The sequence below is a fragment of the Trachypithecus francoisi genome, unplaced genomic scaffold (assembly GCF_009764315.1).
Source record: "Trachypithecus francoisi isolate TF-2019V2 unplaced genomic scaffold, Tfra_2.0 Lachesis_group3, whole genome shotgun sequence".
NCBI classification, from domain to species: Eukaryota; Metazoa; Chordata; class Mammalia; order Primates; family Cercopithecidae; genus Trachypithecus; species Trachypithecus francoisi.
In genome coordinates, this window is record NW_022681468.1 from 33,525,750 (window position 1) to 33,547,022 (window position 21,273).

The 21,273-nt window shown below is 52.8% G+C and overlaps 1 protein-coding gene and 1 long non-coding RNA gene across 5 annotated transcripts in view; one reads left to right on the forward strand and one right to left on the reverse strand.

Annotated features, from left to right (window-relative positions):
• MIDEAS (mitotic deacetylase associated SANT domain protein) overlaps positions 1-21,273 on the forward strand; it is a 75,727-nt gene that overhangs the window by 19,107 nt on the left and 35,347 nt on the right. Inside the window, exon 1 of one of the 4 annotated variants that reach the window (XM_033187503.1) lies at positions 10,253-10,626. The exons of the other annotated variants lie outside the window; for them this stretch is intronic. The gene's annotated coding sequence lies outside the window, so the exon portion shown is untranslated. Of the gene's footprint in view, positions 1-10,252; positions 10,627-21,273 lie in introns of those variants that run through there. 4 annotated transcript variants of the gene reach the window in all.
• LOC117069359 lies at positions 14,007-19,748 on the reverse strand. Its single transcript, XR_004431513.1, has 3 exons — positions 19,620-19,748; positions 15,033-15,304; positions 14,007-14,405 (listed from the first exon to the last, which is right to left on the reverse strand). It is a non-coding gene; the product is annotated as an uncharacterized LOC117069359 (long non-coding RNA).

The window sequence follows — 21,273 nt, forward strand, 5'->3', positions numbered from 1 at the left end:
TGCTATGGAGCATCTTTTGTAAAAACTTCCTTTTGGTGACATTTTAGATTGTTTTTATGGGATATAGTCGGCCGTAATTACCTGGTCAGTGTTTTAAACTCTTGCAACACTAAATACATACACCTACTATATATCCACAAACATTAAAAAAAAAAAAAAACCCAGCTGGGCACGGTGGCTCACACATGTAATCCCAGCACTTTGGGAGGCCGAGGTGGGCAGATCACCAGGTCAGGAGTTTGAGACCAGCCTGGCCAATATGGCGAAACCCCGTCTCTACTAAAAATACAAAAATTAGCCGGGCTTGGTGGTGCGTGCCTGTAATCCCAGCTACTCGGGAGGCTGAGGCAGGAGAATTGCTTGAACCCAGGAGGCAGAGGTTGCAGTGAGCCCAAGTTTGCACCACTGCACTCCAGCCTGGGCAACAGAGCGAGACTCCATCTCAAAAAACACAACACAACAAAACAAAAACCCTTTTGCAACACAATGCCAAATCACATTCTAGAAAGATTTAAACTGGTTATGGTAGCACAGCAACGTATATGTAGCTGCCCTGCCGACAGCAGCTTTCCTGGTTTATTTATTTACTTATTTTCATGTTGGGGTGGGCCATAATGGGGCCTTAATGATATTCTAATTTGCATATCCTAAATTACTGCTGATGTAGGTTTTTCCTCTCGATGATTTACTGATGTGTTTCCTCGTGTGTCAAACTCTGCTCACGTCCTGTGACTGCAGAGCCTCCCACCTCATTTATCTCCTTGAACCACTTTCCTGTTAGGAAACTGCAAGTCCTCTCTTCCTCACTGGCCCCACCCCTCACCTTGTCTCACTCATCTCCACACCAGCCCAGCTCACCACCTCAGTAACCCTGGGGAGGGAGTGAGAGGGACAGACCCTGGAAGCCCTTGTGATGGAGGCCACAGGGCAGGAGGTGGATGCGAGGGAGACCCTGGGAGGAGCTACAGGCTGTTAGAGCTGGAGGGGGCACTGGAATGCATCTGGCCCAGGGGTTATGCACTCAGAGGCCAGCAGGGAACAGAGGGGATGAAATGACAGAGGCTGGCAGAATGTGATGATAAAAGACAGTGACTCGTGGCCTAGGAAGGGGTGGGATCTTTGGAAAATTAGAATGTCCATCCCACCTAAGCACCCCTCCCTAGCAGTGCTACTCAGCTCCACCTTCAAGAAGGAGGCTTCCAATTTCTTTTCCATGACAAGCCAGAAGTTCTGATTTTTAGTTTGTTTTCTGATTAAAAAAAAAATATATATATATATATAGAGAGAGAGAAGAGAGAGAGAGAGAGAGAGAGGCGCAATAGGCTGGGCGCTGTGGCTCACGCCTGTAATCCCCAAACTTTGGGAGCTGAGACTGGCAGATCACCTGAGGTCAGGAGTTCGAGACCAGCCTGGCCAACATGGTGAAACCCCATTTCTACTAATAATACAAAAAATTAGCCAGGTGTGGTGGTACACACCTGTAGTCCCAGCTACTCAGGAGACTGAGGCAGGAGAATTGCTTGAACCTGGGAGGTGGAGGTTGTAGTGAGCAATAGAGTAAGACTGTCTCAAAAGACAAAAAAAGTTGGCAATAAATTCATTTAAAATAAAACATAATATGTGAGTCAAATAAAACACATCTGTGAGGGAGAAGGGCCCATGAGGCTCCAATCTGTAATCCCTCATTGTATTAAACTTCTTATTGGGAAACACGGACCCAGAGAAGTATCCTCATGTAGCAGAGAGAAGGCTTCAGAGGGTCCAGAGGTCGAATGCCATCTGTTTGACCTTGGCAGAGCTGTTTAACCTTCTTGAACCCCAGCTTCCTTATGTATAAAATGGGGAAAATGGCTTCCTTCCAGGGTGCTGGGGTGGACTCAGTAGGCTCATATCATGTCAAGCATGTATATTTTATTTTTTAATTTTTTTGAGACAGGGTCTCTCTCTGTCGCCCAGGCCAGAGTGCTGAGTGCAGTGGTATGATCTTGGCTCACTGCAACCTCTGCCTCCCGGGCTCAGGCGATCTTCCCATCTCAGCCCCTCAAGTAGCTGGGACTACAGGCACATACCACCGTGCCAGGCTAATTTTTGTATTTTTTGTGGAGATGGGGGTTTCACCATGTGGCCCAAGCTGGTCTTGAACTCCTGAACTCAAGCAATCCACCCACCTTGGCCTCCCAGGGTGCTGGGATTACAGGCATGAGCCACTGTGCCAGGCCAATGTCAAGCATTTAGTAGCTGCTCCACAGATGTGAGAAAAATCCTGTGTAGGTCATCCAGAAAATTAGAGGAAGAACTAGGCTTAGAACTTTTCTCTCATGACTTACAGTGCGGAGCTTGTTCCACATTACATGGGCCTACTTTCATGGGAGTTTCCAGAGGTGTCTGGACACAGGGATCATTCTTAACTCTGGCAAATTGTTGGTTATTTTATGAGAGCCTTTTTTTTTTTCTCTCCCCGCTTGAGACACAGTTTCCTTCTGTTGCTCAGGCTGGAGTGCAGTGGTGCAATCATAGCTCACTGCAGCCTCAAACTCCTGGGCTCAAGTGATCCTCCCACCTCAGCCTCCCAAGTAGCTGGGACTACGAATGCACACCACCACGCCTGGCTAATTTTTTTTTTTTTCGAGACAGGTCTTGCCGTGTTGCGCAGGCTGGTCTCAGACTCCTGGCATCAAGCGCAATCCTCCTGCCTCAGCCTCCCAAAACGCTGGGATTACAGGCATGAGCCACCACGCCCAGCCCCTATGACAGCTTGTTTGCTCAACAGCTACTGAGCTCAGATAATGGGCATCATAGCTCTGTGGGCTTTGCAGTGCTGGCCTCAGAATTCAGGAGACTGAGCCTCAATAGTTGTTGATAATAATAATGCCATACACCACTGAACCTAAGAAGCCACTGATTAGAAGATGTAGTGTTATTTTATATACAGCTAAGAAAGAGGCCGGGAATGGTGGCTCATGCTTATAATCCCAGCACTTTGGGAGGCTGAGGCCAGCGGATCACTTGAGGTGAGGAGTTCGAGACCAACCTAGCCAACATGACGAAACCCCGTCTCTACTAAAAATATAAAAATTAGCTGGGTCTGGTGGCGAGGGCCTGTAATCCCAGCTACTTGGGAGGCTGAGGCAGGAGGTAGAAGTTGCAGTGAACCCAGGAGGTGGAGGTTGCAGTGAGCCGAGATCACGACGCTGCACTCCAGCCTGGGCAACAGAGTGAGACTCCATCTCAAAAAAAATAAAAATAATAAAATGAAAAGGCCAGGTGCGGTGGCTCACGCCTGTAATCCCAGCACTTTGGGAGGCCGAGACAGGCGGATCATGAGGTCAGGAGATCGAGACCATCCTGGCTAACATGGTGAAACCCTGTCTCTACAAAAAATACAAAAAAATTAGCCGGGCATGGTGGCGGGTGCCTGTAGTCCCAGCTACTCAGGAGGCTGAGTCAGGAGAATGGCGTGAACCCAGGAGGCGGAGCTTGCAGTGAGCCAAGATTGCGCCACTGCACTCCAGCCTGGGCGACAGAGCGAGACTCCGTCTCAAAAAAAAAAAAAAAAAAAAAGGAAGAGGAAGTGCTGCTAATTAAACTATACAGGCTATCAATTGCAAGATGCATCCTGATTTCAGAGATGTTAAAATAGAGGAAATGTGTATCTTAGAATCAATGAAATAGAATAGTAATAAAAGTAACAACAATCTGTTACATTGTATTGCTTACTTTAAATATTCACATATACTGTTTAATTCATGCAGGCATTCACTGAGCACCCACCATGTGCAGGTGCTGTGTAGATACCACGGATACCAAGGTGAGGAAGATCTAGGCTGTGCCCTTCAGGAGCTCCCATCCTAGTAGACGGCACTCTGATCCCAGATATACTGCAATAAGCAGGTGTAGAACAATGTGTAGGTGACGGAGTACAGATAAACAGAGGATGCCATGGGAATTTAGGGAGCAGAGTGACTGTCTGGTCCTTAGGAGCAAAGACAGAGGTTTGGGTGCATGGGATTTATTTAAGAAATGGTCTCTGGAGGAAGGGAGGAAGGGAAGCAGGGTAGAGCCGGGGAAGAAGCCAAGTAAGGAGGTGTGTGTTGCAGCTGGAGCATGAATTGCACCACTATGGAACTGGTCCCACCAAAGGCCCCTTTTGAGAAGGGGTAGCTGTGAGTCCTTGAAAGCCAACACTCAGAGCACCTGGGGGACGTTGCACCAACTTTACAAAGTAGATCTGGGAGGGCTCCAACAGTATACACTCCAGTGGCCTTCCACTGCTTGGAGGAGTCAATGAAGGCTTCCTGGAAGAGCTGCCATTAAGGTCAAGTCTGGTGGGAGATCTGGGTATGGGGTAACATGGGGATCAAGGTGGCAAGAGAAGGAGCATGTGTGAATATATGAGGGTGAGAATGCAGGCATCTTGGAGAACGTCAGGTTGTTTAGCCGTGTGGGCTGAGGCTGGGAAGTGGGGCAGAGCCAGATCGTGTGGGAAAGGTGCCTAACAGTCTAGCTAACAGTCTCAGCTTTATGCAGTAGATGATGGGAGCTACTGAAGAGAGGTGTGATCGCTCTGATGGCAGTGTGGATGGTAAAGTGTGCAAAACTAGAAGCAAGGAAATAGATGAGAAAAAATGATAGCCAACACTTATAAAAGACTTAGTGTGTGCCAGACACTGTTTAAGTAAGCTCTTACTATCATTCCGATTTTGCAGATGAGTGGTTGAGTAACTCGCTCAAGGTCATCAAGCTAGTGTGAGCCAAGATTTGGACTCAGGTCTCAGCCTGTGCTCTTAACCTGTACACCCCATGAGCATGAATGTTGGATTCTAGCCCATGATGTATCAGTATTTGTTTTCACTTAAAATCAATGCCTTAAAGCATGCCCTGTTGCACACATTGGGTCTCTGGAGTTCCTGTTCCTCCTGGCCCGTTGCCATAACACAGGGAAGCTGAGCTCCAGTGAACAGCCAGTGAGGAAGTCTGTCTGGGACTAGTTCTGCAGAGGGCATGGAACTGTGCTGAAGGGAGGCCTTTGAGAAGTTGGCAGCTCTCGGTCTGTGAAGAAAGGGCGTTTCTGTCCTGTGGCTCTGCTGGCCTGCCCTCCCTGGCAGCCACACCTGTTTTGTCCTTCTCCCTACACCCGGCCAGACGTCTCTCTCTGAGTGACAGCAGCAACTGGGGACATGTATAGAGGCTCCCTCTCAGGCCAGACAAAGGCACTCAGAACCTGGCCCGGGCCTGCAGGGCAGGGAGACTGGGGAGGGGGCAGGTGGGAGGGCCAGGGACACAGACAGCTGTGGGCTGGTGTGGCAAGCATGGCCCTGCCCCAGAACAGGTGAAGTCAATGTGAGCGGAGGAGGAGGGTCCCCTGGCGTTTTTTCCAAGGGTAAAAGAGAAGACAGTGCAGAGACGTCTCAGCACACAGTGGCTTAATTTCATGACTGGGGTGGTTGTGAGCTCCCGGTTTGCTCAGAAAAGACCTGGCAAAAAGGGCTGAGAAGACACAGCTGTTGGAGGGGTGTCCCTACTTAGGCTGGGAGGACAACCCTGTGGAAAAGTGTGGTGGAAAGGACACAAAGAACGGGCTGGGAGAGAAGCCTTGGAGGACACCCCAGATGAGACATTGAGTCAATGCCGGAAAAAGTCTCTCGAGACAGAGCCCATGAGAGGGTTACCTGAGGCCCATGGGGTCTTTTCAGGCAAAATAACTGGGTTTTTTTTTTTTTTTTTGAGACATAGTCTCCTCTGTCGCCCAGGCTAGAGTACAGTGGTGTGATCTGGGCTCACTGCAACCTCCACCACCTGGGTTCAAGCAATTCTCATGCCTCAGCCTCCCGAGTAGCTGGGACTACAGACGTGTGTCACCACCACACCTGGCTAAGTTTTTTGTTTTTGTTTTTTTTTGAGATGGAGTCTTGCTCTGTCTCCCAGGCTGGAGTGCAGTGGCTCGACCTTGGCTCACTGCAAACTCCACCTCCCGGGTTCACGCCATTCTCCTGCCTCAGCCCCCTGAGTAGCTGGAACTACAGGTGCCCGCCACCACGCCTGGCTAATTTTTTGTATTTTTTAGTAGAGACAGGGTTTTACCGTGTTAGCCAGGATGGTCTCGATCTCCTGATCTCGTGATCCGCCCGCCTCGGCCTGGCAAAGTGCTGGGATTATAGGCGTGAGCCACTGCGCCGGGCCCACACCCGGCTAATTTTTGTATTTTTGGTGGAGACAGGGTTTTCCCATGTTGGCCAGGCTGGTCTCGAACTCCTGGATTCAGATGATCCACCTGCTTTGGCTTCCCAAAGTGCTAGGATTACAGACAGGGGTGAGCCACCACGCTGGGGCTGGAACTAGGTTCTTAACAAGGGATAAGCTAGGTTGAGGAGGAGATACAGGGTAAAACAGTAAAAATAATAATCGTAGCCTCTTATGTGTACATAGCATGATCGAGTTATAAAGCAGTTTTTTGTCCTTTTGATCCTCTCAAGCCCCTGGAAGGTGGGCATCCTTTTGTTGTTCATGCAACCAACACTTAAATGGTGCATCTGTTATGGGCCTAAAAAGTGAGGCTCAGGGAAGGTCAGTGACAATTTTCCTAAGTTCCCTGTGTCTTCTACGCCCTTCTTTTTTTTCTGTTGTAATTGTAGGTAATGAGGTCCTAGAGGTCGTACTTTAGTTCTGTAGAGGGAGACGACAATAAAGACACAAGACCATAAGGGACATAGGGACCTGGCTGGCATCGTGGACTTGGGATGCCCTCAACAATATTTGCATTCCCGATATCCCAGGCTCTGATAAAGGTTGGTTGTTTACTTAAACACACCATGTGTGCTGGCCTCGTTGGAGGAGGAATAGTGGGCAAAGGACAGGAATGCAGGTATGGAGCCTGGGGAGAAAGACACTTCTCTTTTAAATAGTGATGATGGCTGCAGAATGTTATTGGAGGAAGGTGGCTGGGAGGTGAGAACCTGGCTTCCTTGGAAGCTTCCCCCAACTTCGTGACAGCTTTATTGAGATATACTTCACACACCATAAAATTTACCCTTGGAAGATTTTCCTTTTTCTTGAGACAAAGTCTCACCCTGTCACCCAGGATGGAGTGTGGTGGCATGAACACAGCTCACTGCAGCCTTGACCTCATTGGCTCAAGCAATCCTCCTACCTCAGCCTCTTGAGTAGCTGGGACCACAGGCATGCACCACCACACCTGGCTAATTTTTGTATTTTTTTTGTAGAGACTGGGTTTTGCCACGTCACCTAGGCTGGTCTCAAACTCCTGTGCTCAAGCAATCCTCCTGCCTCAGCCTCCTAAAGTTCTGGGATTACAGGTGTGAACCACTGTGCCTGGTCTCACCCTTGGAGGATTTTAATGGTCTAGATACTGTTGATGAAACACAGGGCAGTGACAGACTGCTCTGAGTGGAGTCCAGAGAGCTGATGTGGCCCCAGGAAGCCTCTCAAATGCCATATTCTACCTTCATTGGGAATCAGAGTTTAGGATTCTGTCTAGGGTGCTTTATTTCCTGGAGTGTTTCTCTCTTGTCAGACACACTCCCTGGTAACTAGAGCTCTGTACTCCTTTTTCCTGCAGTTTGTAAAGAGGGTTGAGGGTGGAGAAAATCCCACTCTCTGCATAAGGTCTCTGGAACACCTCCCTGTCTCCCTGAAAGGTCACCCTTCTTGGTTGCCCCAGAGACTTGTAGCAGGGGCTGGAGCTTCTAAAACCAAAACTTTCACTTCACACGTCAGTGATTCTGCACCGTCATATCTGCAGCAAAACTGACCTCCAGGGCTTTCCCAGAAGTGCTGCAGCTTTCTTTACATAGCCTCATCTGCCCGCCTTTTCAAGGTAGACTTCTCCTGCCAAGCGGGGGCTATTTGGTATAGTCTTGAGCCTTCCTCCCCTGCACACGTGTGTGCCCCTTTTCTTCTCTCTCCTCCTTTCTTAGGTGGCCTGAATTTGGAAGTTTAGCTGTAGTGAAGGGCGGTGCTGCTCCAAAGTGAGCAAGGCTCCTTCAGGGCCACTGACTTCTCTGTTTCCCCTGCCACCTGCCTCCACTCTGTGTGCTGCTTCCTGGGCCACTCCTTTGGAGTGGCTCCCACTTGTTCCCTGAAGGCTGGGCCCTGGCTCCATGGTGGCAGGCTCTTCTAGGAATGTGCTTCCCAGCTGGGTTTTCTGGTTGGTTGGGAACATCCCTGGGCTGGTCTGCACTAGCTCTCAGGGGCTCACTCTGGGCTTGCCTAAGGCCAGCTGCAGGGGCTGGGCTCTCAGGGGAGGTCAGGATGGCCACAGGTCTGCAGAGGAACCTGGCAGCAGTGGGCATTGGAGGCCAAATGGCTTTGCTTTTGCTTCCCTCACTTGGATGTGTTGTCAATGGGAGGGAAGAAATCAGGCAAATGAAAAAAGTAAAAAGGCTCTACCCTGATCCTTTGCCAGGAGCCCTGAGAGTCTAGCCTCTGCCTGGGGGTCTGCATGCCTGAGCACTGCAGTTCCTCAATTGCTCACTGCCTTCCTCTGGGGGAGGAGCAGAGAGGTCACAGATGCTTGGCTTGCTCTGTGACCTGGTGCAATTCACTTAACCTCTCTGAACCTCAGTGTTCTCATCCACAGATTGAGAGGGATAAAGCGCTCACATGCAGTACTCTTCAGGAGACTGTATGGAGAAGTGCTCTGAGAGCCGCCGGGAACAGTACTGTCATCACGGATGCTAAATTGTGGAGCCTAGGCTTTTTTTTTGTAGAAGATGGTTTCCCTAGCTCCTTTATTCACTTACTGTAATCACAGAATCATGGATCTTGAACTGGAAGGGATTTCAAGAGGTCCTCTGGTCCAGTCCTGTGGCATAATTATCTGTATTTTGTAGATAAAATTGTTTTAAGTGTTCCTTATTTTGACATATCTGTCATAACATGGTGCAAATAAGCCCTTTTCCTCTTGGGGAGGTGTGACTTTCAGGTGTACGTGTATGCAGGTGCTCCAGCCAGCAAAGAGGTGGAAGATGACAGGAAAGCCATGCTCCCTTAGGAGCAAGTGCAGGTTTGGCAGGGTTTCTGGGCAGAAGATCCAAGTTTTGCCTGTGCCCTCCACACCCCACCCTGGCCCTGTAGGCTCAGTGAATGCGTGAGAATCATATTCTGCTGCCCCTCCCTCCTCTTCTCCCTGAGTGAGGGATGCATCTGGTTCTCAGGTCTGGCCACAGGGTTTTGAAAAGTGGCTGCCAGGACACACTGTATTCTTCAGTGGTTTTTCTTTCAAAGGAAAATCTCCTTCTGACCCATCTCCTTGAAAAACAGCCACCACCACCACCACTGCACCACCACCAAAAAACTTGGAAGGAGGAATAGGACACACACCCCTGAATTTTCCCCTGGCCCTAAAGGCCCATCGATTGTGGGGGCCAGAACCAACCTCTTGAGCTGCAAAAATGTTTCCCATCTTCCTACCAGTCAGGCAAGGAGGCCTCAAGGCTTGGACCTGAGAATTGATCAGGGGGGTATTTAGGGAAGGCAGGGGAAAATGTGAGTATGGAGTGAAAAGCCGCTCAAGTCTGGCCTGAGTTGCTAGAATTAAATCCAGGAGATTTTCCTCACCTAAGTGATGGAGATGGTGGGTCCTTTCTAGGGACTGAGGCCAATCTCAATAACCTTTACACGCACCAGGACGCTGTTGAGCCAGAAAGTGAAACCCGGGGAGTCTGTTAATAAAGTGTCTTGGAGAGGACTGTGCATGATTTACCGTATCCAAAACCAGAGAGAGTTTCTTTGTGGAAGAAAGCGACTTGTGCCTTCCCCAACATCACACACACACTTTCCTGGCAGGCTCGATGGGTTTCCAAACATTTCGTCACCGTCTCCTCCTGACCTTGGTGTGAAAGGAACTAGCAGCGTGGCCCGTGGGTTCCAGCAAAGCCATCGGGGGCGCCAGCCTGGGCGGGGGGTGGGGACGGCGACCGACTCGTGAGTGGAGGTGAGGTCTGCTGGAAATCCCCAGCCCCGGCCGCCGCCTGAGGTTTAAAGACGCCTTCCCCGGCCTTATTTGGTCGCAGGAAGTGGGCGGCGCCGGGCCTGCTGGCTGAGGCCGCCCCGAGACAGTTGTGCTGATGAAGTGGTAGAGCTGGTTTCTGCTCGCCGCGGTGCCGCGCGCGCCGGCCGGCCGCTGGGCGCTCCGCGCTCCCAGCCTCGAGTTGTGCAATCCTTTGTAGCACGCCAGAGTCCTCCTCCTTCGCTGTTGCCTCTCGCCCTCTCTCTTTTTTTTTTTCAAGCTGTGAGCTCAACCGATGAGTCAGAGCCGTGCAATCCTGACACTGCATCGCAGGACTGGGGGTGACACGGAGAGAGGGAGAGCGCTTGCGAGGCGGACAGCACGGGTGCGGGGCGCGCCGAGGCTCCTGCATCGCGAGTGGGGGGTGACAGCCCGCGCGTCCCGCCCGGGCCCTGCCAGCAAACTTCCCAGCCTCCGGGAGGCGCGGGCTGGCGGAAGCCCCACGAGCGCCGCGGGGAGGCGACGGCGCCTGTTTGTTTTTAAAATCGGGAGTGCGTGCAGGCTGCTGGAGTCCCCGAGGCGACCGAAGGCGGCGGCCCGCGGCGGAAGGGGGACAGTCGAGGCCGGAGTCCGGAGCCTGGAGCCCAAGCAGGAGCTGGGTAAGTGGGGCTGCTCGGCCGGCGGCCGAGGCCTGCACGCGGCGGGGCCGGCGAGGGGACCCCAGGCGGCGCGCGAGCTGTGGCTGCTCGCACGGCGGGTTGCAGCTCTGCAGGCACGGCCCGGAGCGGGGGCCGCGGGGACCGCTGTGCTCGAACTTCTGCGGCCTGGGCGGCGGTGGAGCGGGCGCGTGTGGCTGTGCGGGGGCCGCCTGCAGCCCGCCGCCCCCTCCCCCGCGGCCCGCGCCCTCGGCCCGCAGCTGCGTGTGCAGCGCAGCCCCGCGGTGTTTGTGCAGCTACGCAGCTTGCGCGCGGCCCCCGCCCACCCGGGCGCGGCCCCGCCAGGAAAGCCCTCCCCACCCGGCGGCCCGCGGCGGCTCGGGAATCCGGCTGCTCCTCCTCCGCCGGAGAGAAACGTGGTGTCCGCGGGGACCGGCTGACGTGATGGATCCCAGGCCCGGAAGGCGCGGCGAGGGGCTTGCCGGCTGAGGGAACTTGGCGCGGGAGCCCCTTCCCCTGCCAGCGTGCACGGGAAAGTGGGCTTGGACACGGCGTCCACGCCGGGAGTTAGGGCGACAGAGATGCAGGGGCGGCGGGGAACTGGGGCAAATGCAGTCAGCAGAGGCCTAGGCTGGAGCGCTTCGCGCAGGCGGGCGCACCTAAGACCTGTCATCCTCCTGCGCGCCCCCGCACGCCCGCGCCGCTGCAGCCGGCCCAGCCCGCGCGGCGCTTCTCGGGGAGCTGTGTTCCCTGGTGCCTGGCGTCAGGGCCGAAACCCGGGATTCGGCTGGGCCCTGCATATGGCCGGCTTGGTGGAGCTGGTCACGTCGCCTCCCGAGTCGTACATGCAGGAGCGTGTGTGCCAGGTTGCCCCCAAGGCCTCTGGGTGAGGGTCCAGGGGAGAAAGGGGGACCTCGTGTGCCCTGGGGCCTTCAGGCTTCAGCCCCAAGGCGGGCCGACATGGAGGAGGTACCTGCCACCCAAAGTGGAGGCTGGGTGTCCGTCCCAGCCCAGCCTCGAGGGAGAGCTGGTGAGAAGATGAAAGGGGAAGTTATATGCCCCATTTAAAACTTTGTTGGTCACAACTACGGTGGCTGCTTCCTGTTTCCACCATCCCACGTGGGACCTGTGTGCCAGCCTGTGGAGCCTCGTGCAGGGGGCGGTGGGATGGGGGAAGAGAGGCTGGCCACGAAGGCCCTGGTGGCACGCGTATGTGGGGGATCCCTGTTGGCACCTGCGACTGGGGGAGGGGATGTCTGGCTTGCCCCCGCAGGGGGATCCTGGCCTGGTGGTGTGGGATCTTGTTCCTGTAGCTTCAGGGTTGAGACTGAAGGCCTGTTGAAGGTGGACTGAGAAGCCAGTCCTCCCTAGGGGGCCTCGGCTGAGGGGAGAAACCACCTATCTTGCTCCAGAGCCTCCCACGGAAGGTGTGGCACACGCCCCTTTTGGATCAGAGAAATGCACCCTTTCCTCGGGTGTGAAGTGGCTGAAATTCAGGAGCCAGGGAAAAGGAGAAGCCTTCCCCGGTTGGGTTGAGAATTCGTAGCTCCTCTTTTTCCAACTGCTCTGGACAGTGAATAATAGGAGCGTAAACATTCAATTACTGTGATACACCATTTCGTTGCATGGCCCTGGTCCAGTCTCCACTCTAATTGGATTGGCCTCTGGCTCGTTACTCTGGTCTGTGTACCTCCCGGGGGGGACAAGGGGGTGAAGAACCTGGAGGATCCCCCCAGGTCATACAGCTTGCCAGCTTGCTCTGAAACAGCCTACCCATTGCCAATGTGGCTTCTCCAAGTGCCAGCAGAATGCCCACTCCCGTGGCTCTGTCAGCTCCTCACCCCACCCCAGGAAAGAGCGCCCTGGAGTACCCATGGGGATGAGAATTTAATTTTTACGTGTAGGATTTTAAAATAGCCCCAGTGTTTGACCCTGTGGGCTGCTGTTCCCAAAAAGTGGAACAAAAGAAAAGACAACATGCAGTTACGGATTCAGCTGAGGACCTCCTGTGGCTAGAGTCCCCAGAGAACGGCTGCCCAGGGGTGTCAAGACCTCTGACAGAAGAGGGGAAGGGGAATGGGCCCAGTCCAGGAATCTTCAGCCTTGATAGCCCCTCTCTTGCAGTTGGGTCTCTCAGAAGAAAACCATGCTCATGCTGGGGTGGGGACAGCCACAAAGTAACTGGGGGTTTCCAGCTCATCCTTCTAGTCCTGTTTCAAATGCCACTTCTGAAGGCTGTAGCCATCTTCTGAACACTCATTTCCACCTTATGTAGTTATTTGTGTACATACTATAGTGTGGTGGTCAAAAACAAAGACTCTGAGCTAGAGTCCCTATACAGTATCTCCCTCATAGAGTTACTGTGAGGATTCTGTGAGTTAGTATACATAAAGTGCTTAAAGCACATTTCAGTATTTGGTAGCCTCTGCTTCTAGTGTGAGCTCAGAAGGGTTCCCACAATGCTTGGCATCTAGTAAGTGTTTAGTGTTTGTTTTGTGTTTTGTTTTTTTTTTGGTTGTTAGAGACAGGGTCTTTCTCTGTCACCCAGGCTGGAGTGCAGTAGTGCGATCTCAGGTCACTGCAGTCTCAGCCTCCTGAGATCAAGCAATCCTCCCACCTCAGCCTCCCAAGTAGCTGGGACTACAGGTGCACATCACCACACCTGGCTAATTTTTGTGTTTTTGTAGATACAGGGTTTTGCCATGTTGACCAGGCTGGTCTTGAACTGTTGGGCTCAAGAAATCCACCGGCTTTGGCCTCCCAAAGTGCTGGGATTACAGTCTTGAGCTACCTCGCCTGGCTTTAGTGCATGTTAGTTGAACAAATTAGTGAAAGATCTCCGTAAAAAAAAAAAAGGTGTACTTGGCATGTGTTGGGCCCAGTGAGTCCCTGCTGCAGGAACCTCCTCACATTGCATCACTGGTTTCAAAAATGTCACTGCACCGTGGGTGATTCTGGTGCTGGTGAACCCAGTTTCCTGGCACTGCCCTGTAGCTGGCCTTGTGGAGTGCATGTGTCAGTCATCCTGACCCTAAGGGGACCTCAGGGTGAAAAGAGTTGTGGAGCCATCTCCCTAGGGATCTGCTAGCCTGGGCAGTTCCTTTGGCCAGCCCAGGTTGGTACCCTTCCTGTGTGTGTGCAGGCACGCATGCATTAGTACAGAAGCAGCCTGGGGCTCCATTCTTCCCTGACTCACTGCAGGTGGCAGGAAGCAGAGCCAGTGGCCGAAATTTGTTGGAGGAATTGCTTCTTTCTGCACATGAGAGCTCTTGACTCTGGGACTGAAAAATTGCTTGCTGGGCCGGGGCTAGGGTGGAGTATGCTGAAATCCCCAGTTCTTACTAAGGGACCTGCATTTGCATTCGAAGCAACATTCAGGATACTGTGAGACTATGAGCTCATTTTATGAATCAGAAGCATTACAGCATAACTTTAATGTTGGAAACTGCAATTTGGAATCCAGATCACCCTCCCTCCACCTCAGCACACACACACACTCTCTGACATGGGCTCTCACAGTCACACACTTGGGAGCAACAATAGTCGGAGCATCAGTTCAGATTCTGGAGCCCTCAAGCAAAATTCGTCCACACGGACTTCGGCTTCTACACTCAGAACGCTGCTCCTGGATGGTGTGTGGACAGTCACTTGGGCAGTGACTGAAGGAAGTCTGGTGGGTACGTGGAAATAAGGCCTGGGCAGACCTGAGTTCATACCCCAGCATCTCCTCTTGCAGTGTGGCTTTGGGCATTGCTTAACTTCTTGGGCCTCAGTTTCCTCACCTGTAAAATGTGGATGATAAGTACTTCATGGGCTGTGAAGGTTAGACAGGATTATGCATGCAAAGTGACTGACACATACTAGGTATTCAACAGATGGCAACTCTCATTTCACCAGTTCCCACTGGGTCCAGTGTGTTTGCCTTTGGCTCCTATCAAGGAAGAGAAAATGAAAGGTATCCTGCTTATAGTAGGAAAGCAATCTACCAGGCCACTGAAGCTTGTATAAATGAAGTTCATTGTGCCCCGGGAACAACTGCTTGATCCACTCCACCCTAGACATGTGGCCCAGACCGGGTGTCTGTGTGCCTTTGAGAGGGACTGTGTGCCTGCAGCCGAGGGTTGAGGGCCCAGCTTCCCAGAGATCAGATTATGCTCTCCGGAACCTACCCGCCCAGGCCCCAGGCTGAGCTGCTCACATGGGTGGGCAGGAGGAAGGCTGCTTTCTCAGCCAAGGAAGAAAAGTCCCCTGTTTGCTTCACCTGAAGCCTTGCAGTGTGACCTCAGGGGAGGTTTGGGTAGAGCCAAGGGTGGGAGTTTTTCCTCCAAAGACTGCTTTGGCTGTTTTACCCATTAAAATTAGGTGCAACGGTGAAGGAAACACCGAGAATTATATAAGAAGAAAGTTACCACTGTCAGAGGAGAGCTGGAGTTGTGCTGGGATGGGGCTGGGGGTCTCCCTGAGGGCTGCAGTTGCTGGCTGTCATTCTCGGCTGGTGGGGAAGAGCCGGGGCTTGGGGCTGAGGCTTCCCTGGCAGCCGCTCTTGCTCTTCCTGGAACACAGCCTCGTGCTGTGGCCAGCCAGGGAAGGTGCTCCCTGTTCCCTCTGCTTTTCTCCCAGCCGCAGGGAGCTCTCATGGTGAGAGCATTTTTTCCAGGCAGTGCTTCTTCCTCTAGGAGTCCTGGGAAGGAAGGAGAGTGGGGAGAGGAGCACAGGGCAAGGTTTATCCCAGTTAAGCTTGGATGGAGAGAGTGAGCTACAGTAGGCTTGTAGCCAGCCAGAAGGGGCTTCTCTCTAAAGCTGCCCAGCTTCTCTGGGGAATTGGAATCCAGACAAGAAGGAAAACGGTGAGATATTTTGGTCCCCCACTTTTCCCGGTAGTTGGGCAGAGGCCCCTATCCAGCTTACTGTTGCCAGAACTTGCCATTTCTTTAGTAGGTAAGGCCCCCATACCATAGCTCAGAAACAGGCTTAAGTGATAACTTGCAACCCCGAGACTTCATGTGAGCTGTGGCACAGATCCTCCTCCCGACCTGGCCTTCCTCTCTCTCAGGCCCCAGCTGGCCTCGGGTCATAGTCCTGGCCTCCAGGGAGTCATTCCAGAGCTGGGAAACCATTTGGGATATCTAGTCCAAATCCTTCATTTTCAAATGGGGAAGCCGAGAGGTGGTGAGATGCTTGAGGTTCTAAAGACTGTCTCCACTTTCACTTTGGGAGGGTGGAAAGGGACTGATCCTGTGTCCCGTGCCTGGTCGCTGCTCCTCCCAGTTTGGAAGCTGGGAGGGCAGCTTGAGTGTAGGAAGAATCCAAAGGAATACTGTCTTGGCTCCTGGGTGTGGCTCAGTCCTCAGCTGGCTCCATAGTTATTTATTTGTTTGCGTGTGCGTGAGTGAGTCCTGTGGTTGGGAGGCTGAATCTGAGTAAAAGCAGAAGTACCCACACTCTGTCAGCTGTGCAGCACCCAACGGGACAGTCGGGAGGGGAAAAACAGGAGCAGGGGCCTGTCTGCATGGTGGCTGCTAGTTGTGCTTTCTGGCCCTGTTACAGTGCCTGCACAACTTGAGTGTAAACAGCCCTTCCATGTTGCTAGCAGCTGCCCTTCCTTGCTGGTTTTGGGCAGAAGAGGCGCCAAAAATAACCAGGCGGGCACTTCCACTTGTGGGACATTTACTGTGGTGGCCTCTGGGCAGGCTTGCTTGCTTTCTGCAGGCCCTGTGTCTCTGCCACACTGGAGTCCCTTCTACTTCCTGCAGCCCTTCCTCAGCCTCCCTCTGGCCATTGCACCTTCCCCTTTATTGCTTTTATTAGAGTGAGCAAAGGAGGGTGGCGGCTCATCCTTGTGGGCCTGGAGGCTCTGCCAGTGTTATCTGGGAAATACTCTCATCCCCCTGTATCCCTGTAGGCAGGCCCTGCTGGCATAGCTGAGTTTAAAGGAGGCCTCTGCTGGGTGCCCTCTAGACTTTCTCGCCAGGCCTCTCTCTCCTGGGTCTGTAGGCCAGAAGCTGTGCGTGCCTGCAGAGCCCCACAGTGTTGCTAGGACTTTGAGTCTCCCTGTCCTGCCCCTGCCTGGCCAGCCCTGCTCTCAGCCGGCTGTGGAACTGGAAGAGTTGGACCATTCATTTCCTCCAAGGTGTTAAAGACTGATAACGATGTCTGAACCACCCCTACCCAGCAAGGGAGACAGGAATCCCATTTATTGAGTGCATACCCTGTGCCAGGTGGCACTTCATCTATGTATTACCTCATTGAGTTGCACAATAATGAAGATGAAACTGTTGTGCCCATTCACCAGTAGGGATCCCCAGGCTCGCAGAGGCTGGTGATTGGAGAAGCCAGCATACATTGCCCCTGACTTCTTTTACCCTGCGGCTCCCACATTTCCTCCAGCTATTTTCCTGTGCACAGGGAACAATGCTTTGATCCTTGGTATGAAGTGCTGATAGTAGGAATTCGGGCACCATTAGACTGGCTGATAACGGGAGATATTTTGGGCTGGGAAGGGTGGAGAAGACCTCCCTGCTGCCTCCCTCTCCAGGTGCTTCACAGGGCAGCCAGGGGCCCAGCCTTGAGCCCTGAGGCCGTTCTGTGGAGGACTCAGCTGTGGACCTGGGGACTGCCCGTCCAGGCACATGCACAGGAGGAGGGGAAAGGCTTGGTTTCAGCTTAGTTGTGGGTTTCCTGGGGGACCTCCCAAGTGTCTCATCCCCGCTAAAGGTATCCCAGCCTCTGAGGTACTGAGAACAGCTCTGGGGATCAAAGACTGGGGCTAGGTGGGATCTTTGGTGTCCCTTCTTGGCTGCTGGGTCTGACCTGGGGCCCATCATTCCAGCTGGCTTGGCCCAGGTCGCAGAGAGTTGGTGTGTACTTGGGGCTTGGGCTGGATGCTCTGCTGTGCCCACATGCTGTGCCAAAAGCCTCTGGGTATATTTCAGGAACAATAAAGAATAAATCAACATAGGAGAAAAGGCCCTGCAGCAGCTGCTCAGAGACTGGAGAAATGCAAAGAATGCGTGAGCCTTTGGCAAAAGTCTTGCATCTTGACCAGGGCCTGAGGAAGGACGTGAGGCTGATGTGATGGCTCTAGAGTCAAATGGGTGTGCCCACTTTGCAGCCCTTCTAGGAGGCCCCTGGCAGCCACACTGAGACTCCTCCCTCTGCTGGTGGCAAATTTTTGTGCTTCCTGGTCACTTGGCACGTACTGGGGAGCCATATTTCCCCCGTTCTTTACTCTCACACCACTCTGGCAGACACTGACCCATCTAACCCCCAGGCACCAGGTGGGTCTTGGCCCTTTCCAACCCTGACCAGTCAGGAGAGCATGGGTTGATGAAGACTTGGTAGGCTTGACACACATACTATACCCCTTGCTTTACCTCCCCCAGACGAATGTCAAGGACCTGGCAATGTCAGGTCTGAGGGGTGCTAAGTGTGAGAACATCCACCTGGGAGGCCCTCACTGTAGCTCTACCAGGTGGTCAGCCATGTGTCCTTAGGCAGGTCATTTTACCTTTGAGGACTTGGTTTTATGAGCCATGAAATGGAGGTTTGGACAAATGATCTTTGGAGTGAGTGGTCACCTCTGTCTCCTCTACTCGGGATGTGCGATGAACAGATTTTATTTAGGAAGTTAAGTTATTGGGAGAAGCAGCACTCTGAGAGCACCATGCGGAGATGTGGCAGGCTGTGGCTGGGGGCTAATGCTCAGTGTCCTGAATGGGGAACCCAAGCAGAGAGCTGATTTGACCCAGACCTCAGGGTGGCAGGATAAGGGACTGGAGCTTGGACTCCATGGAGACTTGGGTTATCTGACAAGCAGGGGAGAGTCAAGACTTTATTTTTTGAGGTACAGTTTTGCTCTTGTTGCTCAGGCTGGAGTGCAGTGGTACCATCTTGGCTCACTGCAACCTCTGCCTCCTGGGTTCAAGCAATTCTCCTATCTCAGCCTCCCGAGTAGCTGGGATTACAGGCACCTGCCACCATGCCTAGCTAATTTTTGTATTTTTAGTAGAGACGGGGTTTCACCATGTTGGCCGGGCTGCTCTGGAACTCCTGACCTCAAATGATCCCTCTGCCTTGGCATCCCAAAGTGCTGGGATTACAGGCGTGAGCCACAGTGCCTGGCCGAAGGCATTATTTATTTATTTATTTTTTGAGATGGAGTTTTGCTCTTGTTGCCCAGGCTGGAGTGCAGTGGCACGATCTCGGCTCACCGCAACCTCTACCTCCTGGGTTCAAGTAATTCTTCTGCCTCAGCCTCCCAAGTAGCTGGGATTACAGGCATGCGCTGGGTTCAAATGATTCTCCTGCCTCAGCCTCCCGAGTAGCTGGGATTAGAGGCCTGCGCCACCATGCCCGGGTAATTTTGTATTTTTAGTAGAGACAGAGTTTCTCCATGTTGGTAAGGCTGGTCTCAAACTCCTGACCTCAGGTGGTCTGCCCACCTCGGCCTCCCAAAGTTGTTGGGATTACAAATGTGAGCCACTGCACCCGGCCTGGCTTTATTTTTAAAGAGCTGTTGGCTAACCTCAGTTGTGGGGTTGGAGGGTGTGGAAGGGGTGTGGCTTCCTCTTAGGCAAAGATGCCGAGCCCTCCACAGGTTGGTCCACTGGAGGTAATCACCTATAACCTCTTCATCTTCAAAGCCACTCACCCGGCCGGGCGCGGTGGCTCAAGCCTGTAATCCCAGCACTTTGGGAGGCCGAGACGGGCGGATCACGAGGTCAGGAGATCGAGACCATCCTGGCTAACACGGTGAAACCCCGTCTCTACTAAAATATACAAAAAATTAGCCGGGCGAGATGGCGGGCGCCTGTAGTCCCAGCTACTCGGGAGGCTGAGGCGAGAGAATGGCGTAAACCCGGGAGGCGGAGCTTGCAGTGAGCTGAGATCCGGCCACTGCACTCCAGCCTGGGCGACAGAGCGAGACTCCGTCTCAAAAAAAAAAAAAAAAAAAAAACAAAGCCACTCACCTGCCCGGCCTCTCCCATCCACCTTACCTGACCAGCCACATCTCAGAACATCATAGTGGTTTTCAGGCCAGCTGAAGCTGCTCTCCAGGGAGCAGACGTGAGCAACCCAGAGGCTGCTGCTGTCTATCCCAGGCAGCCTGGTGTGACGCCCAAGTCTGAAACTCTGCGGGGAGGAAGTTTGCAGAACGGGCAGGCCTAGGTGGCAGTCCTGGCCTTGCCTTTATACTGCTGTGACTTTAGGCAAGTGATTTGACCTCAGGTCTTTTCAGATTTCTTGTTTAGAAAGGAGGAGTAATAATGCCTACCTTGATGGCCTGGTGTGGTGGCTCACGTCTGTAATCTCAGCACTTCGGGTGGTTGAGTTGAGAGGATCCCTTGAGGCCAGGAGTTCAAGACCAGCCTGGGCAACAAAGTGAGACTACATCTCTACAAAAATAATAATGATAATATTTACCTTTCTGTGAGAGGATTCCACAGGATACTGCATGTAGTGTGCTTAGCACCATGCCTGGCACATAGTAGCACCCCCAGTGGAAATGTTGGAGGTATTGATGAAGTCTTGTTTGTGTGATGTTGGGATAAACCTTGGCTCCATGCTTTGCCCAGTGTCTTGCCAAGTGGTGGGACCTGCCTAAATGGAGTCATGAAGCATTGTTATTGGAGTCTTTGATTTTGCTCCTGGCTGCGTGTCCTCAAGCAAGTTTATTTCACTCTCTGGACTGCTCCGTGGACCGAGGAATTGCAGTAGGTAAACATTGACATCCCTTGATATTTGGAATCTGTTCAGCTTTCCCAGCTGGGCCCTGCTTTGCCAGTTGGCTCTGAAGAGAGGTCCAAGCCACCTTTCTCCATGTGGCATGGAGGCTTTTATTCCAGAGTGAGACGGTGCTGAGCCTGCAGCCTCCAGCTAACCTCTGCAGTCCCCCACACCTCAACACCCTTTGGGCTCTCTTGGCTTCCAGGGGCTTTTACAGATATGGGCCCCCCACCCCCCCACCCCCCATCTGGAGGGGAACCTGTTTCTGGCTGACTGGGGCTAGGATTATTTCTTAAGAAGAGTGTTAATAGACCATGCTGTGCTTGGAAATGCCCCCAGGGAAGAGCAGCAGCTCTGGGAAGGAGCTGGCTTTGTGAAGTTCTCAAGTGTAGCATTCCTTCTGAGGCCCGCAGGTGTAGATTTCAGATTTTTCTGGGAGGGTGGTGGAAAGAGCAAGGACTTGAACGACACAAGATAAAGTTTTGAATCTTGCTTCTGGCTCTGTAACAGCAGAGCCTCAACTTCCCTCTGGAGAATGGGGACATAAGACTCCTCCATAGGAGGTTTATAAGCGTGGATTCGAATATGTGAAGGACCCAGCCCAGGGAAGTACTCGTTCGCTCCCTTCTTTTGGGAAGGATCTGTCTTTTGGATATTTTGTAGATTGGTCATGGAAGTGGAAATATTTGCCTGTCGCCATTTTTCCCCGGGAAAAACAGGACTGCCTGACAAGCTGTTGCAATCCCAAAGGCCTCTCCATCCCCTAGTTGTTTTGCTGTTGGGATCAAGCTTGGGGTCAGGTTCAGTGTGTGTCTGGGAGAGGGGCTACCCAGGCCTTTGCTAAAGTCTGAGCTCTGCAGCTGCCTAGGGCTGTGATACAGAAGGTGTGGAGAACATGGGCTGAGGAGGGAGGGGCCTTTCTGA